The 9,744-nt window shown below is 46.6% G+C and overlaps 1 protein-coding gene across 1 annotated transcript in view; it reads left to right on the forward strand.

The window, feature by feature from the left end:
* Positions 1–9,055, forward strand: part of LOC111142866 (KH RNA binding domain containing, signal transduction associated 1) — a 40,908-nt gene extending 31,853 nt beyond the window's left edge. Inside the window, exon 11 of the transcript XR_002640291.1 lies at positions 8,365–9,055. The gene's annotated coding sequence lies outside the window, so the exon portion shown is untranslated. The remainder of the gene's footprint in view (positions 1–8,364) is intronic.
* The last annotated feature ends 689 nt before the right edge of the window (positions 9,056–9,744 follow it).

The raw sequence follows: 9,744 nt of genomic DNA on the forward strand, positions 1-9,744 counted from the left end.
CGTGGGGCGCCTGGGTGGCTCAGTGGGTTAAGCCTCTGCCTTCGGCTCAGGTCATGATCTCAGGGTCCTGGGATCGAGCCCGGCATTGGGCTCTCTGCTCAGCGGGTTGCTTCCCGGCTCTCTCTCTGCCTGCCTCTCTGCCTACTTGTGATCTCTGTCTGTCAAATAAATAAATAAAATCTTAAAAAAAAATTATTGAGATACAATCATAACCATACGATTCACCCATTTTATTTTTTTTATTTTTTTTTTTTTAAAGGTTTTATTTATTTATTTGACAGAGAGAGAGAGATCACAAGTAGGCAGAGAGTCAGGCAGAGAGAGAGAGAGAAGCAGGCTCCCCGCCGAGCAAAGAGCCCGATGCGGGGCTCGATCCCAGGACCCTGAGATCATGACCCGAGCCGAAGGCAGCGGCTTAATCCACTGAGCCACCCAGGCGCCCCACGATTCACCCATTTTAAAGTGTACAATTCAGGAGCGCCTGGGTGGATCAGTTGGTTAAGTGTCTGCCTTTGGCTCAGGTCATGATCCTGGGGTCTTTGGATTGAGTCCCACATTCTCAGGCCCCTCCTGAGCAGTGAGCCTGCTTCTCCTTCTCCTTCTGTCCTCTCCCTTCACCCCTACCCCCGCCCCCTGCTTGTGCTTGCTTGCTCTCACGTGCTCTCTCCCTCTCAAATAAAATTAAAAAAAAAAAATAAAGTGTACAATCCAGTGGCTTTTAATAGATATAAAATTATGTCATCATCACCACCATCTATTTGAGAACATGTTTCTGACCCCCAGAAAAGAATTCCCATGCACTTCAGCCATCTCCCCTGGTCCCCTTACCTTCTCCGGCCCTGATCAGCCACTCGTCTACTTCCTACCTCTGTTGACTTGCCTGTTCTGGACATTTCATATAACTGGAATCATACAACCTATGGGATCTTTTTTTACTTTCTTCTGTTACTTAGTGTCACGTCTCCAAATTCCATCCATGTTGTAACATCTGTCAGTACCTCATTCCTTTTATTGTCAAATACCGTTTCATCGTATGCGTTTTTTCGGTCCACTCACCACCCACTGATGGACATTGCTGAGTTGTTTCTGCTTTTTGGCTGTAATGAAAAATACTGTTAGGAGCATTCGTGTACAAGTTTTTTGTGGACATAAGTTTTCAGTTTCTTGGACATGCACCTAATAGGAGAGGAATTGCTGGGTCAGACAGCAATTCAGTGCTCAGCTGTTGGAGGACTGCCAGACTCTTCCTGTAGAGGCTGCACCATTCCCACCAGCCTCATTCCTCCGTATCCCCACCAACACCTGTGCCGTTCTGCTTTGTTTACTGTAGCCATCCTACCAGGTGTGAAGTGGCATCTCCTGCTTTTGATTTGCACTTTCCTGATGACTAGTGTCCTGGTATCTTCTGTGGAAAAATGTTCATTTAAATCTCCTGTCAATTCAAATTGAATTATTTGTCTTTTTATTATTAAATTGTAAGCTCTTTATATGGTCTGGTGTGCAACCCTTGTCAGACAATTTGCAAGTATTTTGTTCCCATTCCATAGGTTATCTTTTTATTTTCTTCGAGACACAAAAGTTCCATTTTGATGAAGCCCAGTTTATTTTCTTTTGTTGCTTGTGCTTTTGCTGTCTTAGATAAGAAGCCATTGTCTCATTCAGGGTCCTGAAAATTTATACTTATCTCCTTCTAAGACTCCTGTTGTTTCAATTCTTACATTTAGGCCTGTGACCCATTTTGCATTAACTTTTGCATATGGTGTGAGGTCAGAGTTTCATATTCATTCTTTCGCATGTGGATATCCAGTTGTCGCAGCATCATTTATTAAAAAGAGACTGTTTTGGGGGTGCCTGGGTAGCTCAGCTAGTTGAACATCTGAATGTGTATTTTGGCTTGGGTCATAATCCTGGGGGTCGTGGGACTGAGCCCCACGTTGGGCTCCACACTCAGCAGGGAATCTGCTTGAGTTTCTCTCCTTCTCCCCCTCCCCGTGCTCTCATGTGTGCTCATGTGCACACACACACACATCCTCTCTCCCCCTCCAAAAAATAAATCTTAAAAAAAAAAATACTTCAAAAAAACTTTTTTCCCCATTAAATGATCTTGGCGCCTTTATCCATATTGGCACACTAATTAACCACAGAGGTATATAGATCTACTACCTTTTGAAGTAGGTATTACTTAAAAGTCACTAATACAATTTCTGGCATGTAGTAGCTACCCACTGATAAGGAATAGCTGACCGGATTGTTTGGGCACCACTAACAGCTGGTGGTAAGTGATGGGGCTAGGATTTGGTCCCACGTACGAGTATCTCCAAACCCCATCTTTACCCTGTGCTCACACTGCAGGCTCCGAGAGTGGAAATGAGGCTTGCTGTTCTAGCTGCCATGCCTGGCCATCTGTAGTTCCTCAGAAGCTTCGAGGCTGAGCTGCACATGCCTTTTCCCCCACTGTCAGCATTCTTTGCTCCTCTCTCCATCTCCCTCCAGGATTTCTGTGGAATCTCCAGGTGCTCCTGGCAATGACTATCACTGCTAAGGGAACAGCCTCACCGTCTCTTACCCAGGGATATGGTAGTTACTCAAGAAGCCTCAGGGTTTGTCCCCTCTTGCTTTCACACCACTTCCCACCCCCTGCCCCAAGCTAAGAATGAAGGTAAGAATGCATCAGCAGCTGCTAGGGCTTTCCAGCCACTAAGGATGAAATAGATTCAGACTGTGTTTTGTTTCAGGAACAGCAGCCTGAGAGTTGGGACTGAAAAGCCTTGTCCACACATGCAGAGGTCTACTGTACCGTGTGGATAGGGGGATAGAGGTGTTGTGGTAGTCGATGTCTGGTCATGTTTTTGAAACTGAAGTACTCCCTGCCTGGTCTCAAACCCCGAAGTTCTATGTCCCTCAAGGCTTTGCCCAAAGATCGTACTGGAATTGGATTGCACAAGGCAGAACATGGGCTCCCTCTTTCTTGATAGGTTTTTGTGCTGTGTGAACCCATGCAAACAGCTGTTTGCTGGCAGTGTTACTGCTAAGTAGTCATTTAAATTGTTCTTCCATCTTTTCCCATTCATTGATCTTGACCCCACTTTGTAAAAGGAGGAGGAAGTGACATAGGGAAAATAGGCAGCTCTACCTGGCTAAGGGAGGAGAGAACCGAATTTGTGGGGTGTCCCTGGCAACATTTTTGTATACTGGAGTATACATTCTCTATGCTAAAAGCATGCTGTTTCTGGAAGATAACACCGTATTTCATGGGCACTGAGGTCATTTATTATGAGATGTATGAAGTACTGCAAAGAAAGAAAAAATGTTGCCAATTAAACCTACATGGTAGTTTGTTTTCATATCAAGTGTAAAATGCGTCCTGATTTGGGGGATGTTAAAATCTGAAAAACACGTGTTTTAACTACTGTTGCGTTTTGTCAGTTCTAACATCGATTCTTTACTATGTGCCATTCACTGTCTTCTCCACTTGTAAAGTAGCTATTATTGTCCTGTTTTTACACAATAATGAAACTGAGGCCGAGAAAATCAAATAACTTACCCAAGGTCATGCAGCTGTTAAGTAGCGGAGCTGGGACCGAAGCTCAGGCAGTCTGATTTCAGAGTCTGTGATCAGTCTCAACTACAGGATTATGCCGGAATGTAGAAGGAGTTTTACTTGTCAGCCAGAACCATCTCAAGGAGCTTGCACAGCCATACTCTATCCTGATAGGAGGCTGCTTCTGCAGGAATATTACTGCTAGTACAATGAACATTTGCTGGTTGTTCTGGGTCATGGGTCTCTATCAGCTCATAATGTCCACCTTCCAAAAACTCAGTCTAATGGGAGAGAGTAAGCCTTCAATAGTTCAGTAGTGTGTGGTTGTGCCCTGTTGCTGTACTTAATACCAGTGGCCTGGGGGAACTGTCTGGGAAGGTTTAGGAAGCACCAGGCAGACAGATTAACACAGCATCTTATTATGGCTTTAAACAGACTAATGTCAACACTGCCACCTCCAGGGTTAGTTTCACTATCTTTAGAGCCTTCAGCGAGCTACCTTCCCCAAGACTCCGTTTCATCATCTGTAAAATGGGGGATTATCATTTCTGTCACGACATTGTTGTAAAGATTGAATGAATTCAGTTGAATGAAAGACATTCTGCGTGACCTGTAGTAAGCACCCAGTAAATGTTAATCTATAAATAGAGGCTGGAAGATAGGTGAGTGCCCATTTTGCAAAGCAAAGTGTAGGCAAAGTACTTGAACTTGATTCTGAAGTTAAGGGAGCTGTTGAAGGCCTTGAGCATGAGAGTGACTCGGACACACCTGTGTTTGCCATTGTGCAAGCAAGATAGGAAAGGAGGGAAGAAGCAGAAGAGCAGAACCTTCCATAAAGTGGCTCCACTCCTGTGGGAGAGCGAAGGGGATATTCTTCCCGCACCTTGCCTGCCTTCTGCTCCCCCCTTGCCTGAAGACCTTTTGGTTCTAACCTTTTTTAGAAAAAATAATCCTCTCTCCTTTCAGAAATTTGGGCTATTGAGGGTGGGACTTTAGGCCTTCGTCGTATGTTAAGGGAGATTTCTCACCTCCTGTCCCTTTAACCCACCCTCTACACTAGAGACCAGAACCTGGAGTTTCCTCAGCTAGAAACTTTGCTCTTAAGGAATTGTTAAACATGGTGTGGCTTCCCCTCAATTCCTGAAGTCTCTGTCTTCATTTTAAGCTCTTAATTCTGTGCTAATTCCACTGGAATTATATGCAGATGCAGTGACCCATTTAATTTCACAGACAACCCTGTGAAGCGGGGATTATCCTGGGAAACTGGCAAGTCCTGGTTAGGATGACCACAGGGCCCAAGAGCGGGAGTTTAGACCCAAGTCTCCACCCTCCCTTAACTGCCTCCTGGTCTCTTCTCTCTACCTACAGTGGCCACCAGAAGATCAGCTTACACTGAAAGTAGTTCCCAGCTTTGGTGCACAGGATGGGTACCCCTTTCCGCGTTTCCAGATTCCTGAAATTAAGAGAAAGAGATGCTTCTGAGCCCTCCCTTTCTCTCTCCAGAACCTTCATGTACCTCTTGCTCTCTGGATTAATAGTCATTACATGTTTAAAGCTAGCAAGCACCTGATGAATATTTAATAGCCTGAGCAGACAGGCTGGATACAGCTGTCTGAGACAGCAGCTGTTGGGGGAAGGGGAGGAAGTGCACTGCCCCGCCTAACTGCTTGTTCTTTTGTTCCCTGAGCCAGCCCTTGTAGGCCCCTTAGGAGCAAAAGCCAGTGGTAGGCACTGCACCCTAGTCCTGTCCTGGTCTGATTGCTCCCTGGGCTTCCAAGGAGGCTGCCTTTAGGCTGCAGACCAAACCTTTTCAGGGGTAATGACCAGATAAAGTCACTGACCTCTAAAGTCCATTTTCTGCAGCGCCTGGGTGGCTCAGTTGGTTGGGCATCCAACTTGGTTTCAGCTCGGGTCATGAGATCAAGCCCCATATTGGGCTCCAAGCTCGGCAGAGAATCCGCTTGAGATTCTCTCCTTCTCCTTCTCCCCCTCCCCCCCAAATAAACAAAATCTTAAAAAAAAATGAACAAGGGGCGCCTGGGTGGCTCAGTCGGTTAAGCCACTGCCTTCGGCTCAGGTCATGATCCCAGGGTCCTGGGATCAAGCCCTACATCGGGCTCTGTGCTCAGCAGGGAGTCTGCTTCTCCCCACCCCTCTCTCTCTGCTAGCCTCTCTGCCTACTCATGATCTCTGTCTGTCAAAGAAAGAAAGAAAGAAAGAAAAAGAAAAAGAAAGAAAGAAGGAAATCAATTTTCTAACCCCTGGGCTGAATATCTCTGTAACCTCTTCTAGCATTGAGGCTGAGGACATGCTCTCAGCCAGTGTTCTGCCAACCCTAGCTCTCTATTCTAAGAGGAGAGAGAGCCTCCTATCTGGAAGGGACTTGAATTTCATAACCATGTTGCTGGGGCTTAGCTTCTTGACATTTCTTCACTGCAAACTGCAGCAGCCTCTCGACAGGAGATATACTACTGCGGTGAGTGTCTTTGGCTGCTGTCGCAGGTAGGAGTTCCGGATAGGAACACGAGCTCTCCCGTGCTTCTCCCCACCTAGACCTAGGGAGCTTGTCACTTCAAGGAGGCCTTGTCAGTTCCAGGGCAAACTTGGGGAGGACATGGGGACTCCCGAAAAAAGGCAACTCACTGGAGAGGTTTCCAGGCAGAGTATGAGGCACAGCCAGGCTGTCAGCCCAGATCCGTCACTTAAGTAGAACACTTTGCCAGAAACTGGGAGACTACTCCTGTTCCTAAAACTGCATTAAGATGCCTGAATTAGCTGTTCCCTTGTCATCCTCTGGAGCCTACTTAGTCCACCTCAGTCCCTTCTTCCCAGACACTGTGGTGTGAGAACTTGAGATAGAAGAGTTTGGGTTCAGAGACAGCGAATTCCTCCCAGGGGGTTTTGGCTCCTGCAGCCTTCATGCTTCTCATTCGTGGCCCAGCTTTAGGTATAGCACGGGTGCTCCCCATCTCTCAGGCTCTGTGAGGTTGGAGTTCAGAAACTAGCTCCCATCTGCCTTTGAGAAAGAAATTCCTTGTGCTCTGATAGGATTCATCCTAAGCTTCTCTGCAGAGGTCAGCCTAACTGCTTCCTTTCATTCATTTTATTTTTTTAGATTCATTTATTTGCAAGAGACAGAGTGTGAGCAGGGGGAGGGGCAGAGGGAATCCTGGAGCAGACTCCCCATGGAGCACAGAGCCTGGCACGGCTCCATCCCATGACCTTGAGGTCACATGACCTGAGCCAAAAATCAAGAATCAGCTGCTCAAACAACTGAGCGAGCCAGGCGCCCCAATTTTATTAAGCACATTGGCTAATACATATTGGAACACCTACTGTGCCCTAGACACTGGCGATTCAGTGGCAAATAAGGTAAAATTGGTCCTTGACTTCACGGAGCTTGTAATTGAGGAAACAGACACTAAACAGATGTTAGTCTCATAAATGACATACATCATTTCAGTTGTGTTAAGTGCTATGAAAGAAAGGAACAGAGTTCTGTGAGGTCAGACACCAGGCAGCCTAGCCTAACCCAGGAGTTCTCCTTGAGGAAATGATGTTTAAGTTGACATCTAAAGGAAGAGTTAGCTAGACACAGGGTATTTGAGATGGTCTGGGGCAAGGACACAAAGCATGTTCTAGGCAGAGGGTGGGACTGAGGCAGGTTCAAGGTGAGGTAGGAGGCCTGGACCTTATTTTGAGGTCAACACTGAAGACCACTGAATCCAGGAGTAAGGTGGGGGGAACAACATGATTAAATTTAAACTGCACTTGCTCCTGAGTGGAAAATAGATTATGGATCATGAGGACCTGTTAGCAAACTTTGTGTTAGTCCAGGCAAGAAATGAGGAAGACCTCTAGTAAGCAGAGAAGTGAATGGATCCGAGGACTTTTCAGAGCTACGACAAACATAATTTGGTGCCTGATTAGATGTGGGAGAAGAGGGCATGAGCAAGGAGGACTCCACATTGCTGGCTGGAACGGCTGGCAGAATGGGGGTGCCATATTTTACAAGAATGGGAGAACTGCTACAGACTTTGGCATGTGCTCCGGGCTTCAGATGTGTGTCTCCTGCAGATAACCCTGAGTATTTAGGGCTGGGACGAACCCCTCAGAAGGCCAGAGGAGCTGCCCCCCGCCCCAAGCCTAGGATTGAGGTGCTATTAATAGCTTTAAGAAGATGACTTTTTCCTCATTTGCTTTCCTCCAAAGGCTTTATTTTTTTTTTTCTTTAAAGATTTTATTTATTTACTTTAGAGAGAGAGCACAAGTGGTGGGGTTGGGGGGCAGAGACAGAAGGAAAAGCAGACTCCCTGCTGAGTAGGGAGCCCAGTGCGGGGCTCGATCCCAGGACCCCTGGACCATGACCTGAGTCAAAGGTAGATGCTTTAACCAACTGAGCCACCCAGGTGCCCCTCCTCCAAAGGCTTTAAAGCTCTTTATCTTTTCACATCTCTGAGAGGACAGAAATCATTTTCCCCTTCATAACAGCTGAAGACCCCAAAGCCTGTATAGCTAAAGGCCCCAGTGGCTTCGGTGATTCCACTCTGGATCACTCAGCTTAGGCAAAGCTAAGGATGGGAAGTATCTGAAGTGAGAATCCATTCTCGTTACCCGACCAACAGCAAAAAAGACCGCTCTTAGGCTGTGGACATCTATTGCCTACCCATCTGTGCACCTAGAAACCTGTACGGAATGAGATAACTAGAGTTGTGCTGTGGGATGGGGAGATGATAAAGGGGGGACACCCTGGCCAAATGGGAGGCTAGGAAGCCCCCCAATATGGTAGCTTTGTGTCTAATTTTCTACCTGTGTCTTTGCAGTGATCAGAGGACTCCGGAAACCAGGAGAGCTGCCTGCTGTGTCAAGGCTGGCCTGAGGGCATTTGCTGAGCACAGAGACACCCAGGAGAGATCAACAGTCTTTTTCCACTCCACCTCTTGATCTGTCTGATTTGCACACAGAAAGCCAGCCAGGATCCCCTAAGAGAGTCTCTAGGCCCACAGTGGAGTCCTCAGGGCTGCAGGGAGCTGTGATGCTAACAATTTAACCTGCTGAGGACTTTAAAGAGTTGAAGGGGACTAACAGTATCCCAAGCACAGCCTCCTAGATCTGAATAAACCGGCATCTCCCACTGTGTCACTCCCGTTTTGCCTGCCTCCCCCAAGCCTCCAGCAGAACCGGCTGGAACACACTTCTTACTTCCCGCCCTTCCCGCAGGAATAACCACACCTGTGCTGTGGGTACCAGCCCAGGGGCCCTTGGGCACCTCCAGAGTTCTCCCAGGACAACGCTGGTTGTCACCCCTGGTAAAGGCAGAGGAAAGACAAGTGAGAAGGTTTATTTACTTTGAACAAGTTATTTAACCTCTGAGCCTATTTTTCTCTTCATTTTGATGACTAACCTTGTCCAAAACGCTCTTGAAGGGTAGGGCTTTCTGAATTCACCTCTGTACTATATCCCTTCCCCCCAAAAAACACCTGGCACTAAGGAGTTAAATAAAAGATTTGGTCAAGTGAAGAATGGTCCCACTCTGGTAGCTTCTGTCACCTTTGGGAAAGAGCCAAAGACCCCTTGTCTAGCTCCTACTCTTCCAACTACACTGAGCTAGCTGGTTGTCCTAACATGTCCTCTCGAAGGACTAGAAAGTCAGCCTTTGATCGACTTCCAGTTTCCTGCGGCCTCTGTCCAGGCTGGTTTCATACTGAGCTTCCTGAGAGGTTGTCTGATATTATACTCTTCCTTTAATAAAATAACTCTTCTGGTCATTTTTCCCAACAGGAGAACCAGGAGAAGGGCTGAGTTTGGGAAGAGAGAGACTGTCTGTGCTTTAACAGTGCCCGGGGCAGTCTAATGAGCTTGGATGCATTCTTAGCAGGAGAAGGATGTTGAAATCCGCTGATTTACTCTGGGCAAGTTATTAAACACCTGAGCCCATTTTTCTCTTCATTATTCATTATTATAAATAATAGCTAATAATTTATTAAGTGCTTAGTAAGTACCAGGCACTCTGTCAGGCATGTTTATGCACAATTTCACTTAATCCTCCAACCCATGATACTCACTTCAGAGATGAGGAAACAGAAGCTCCAGAGGATAAATAACTTGTATAAGGCTAAAAGAAGAAGCCATCAGACTTCATAGTCCCGATTTTTCACCCGTTTGTACCTCTCACGACTGTAGGTTGAAACAGGAAAGCATTT

This window comes from Enhydra lutris, unplaced genomic scaffold (genome assembly GCF_002288905.1).
Source record: "Enhydra lutris kenyoni isolate GAN:26980312 unplaced genomic scaffold, ASM228890v2 scaffoldscaffold9, whole genome shotgun sequence".
Taxonomy (NCBI): Eukaryota; Metazoa; Chordata; class Mammalia; order Carnivora; family Mustelidae; genus Enhydra; species Enhydra lutris.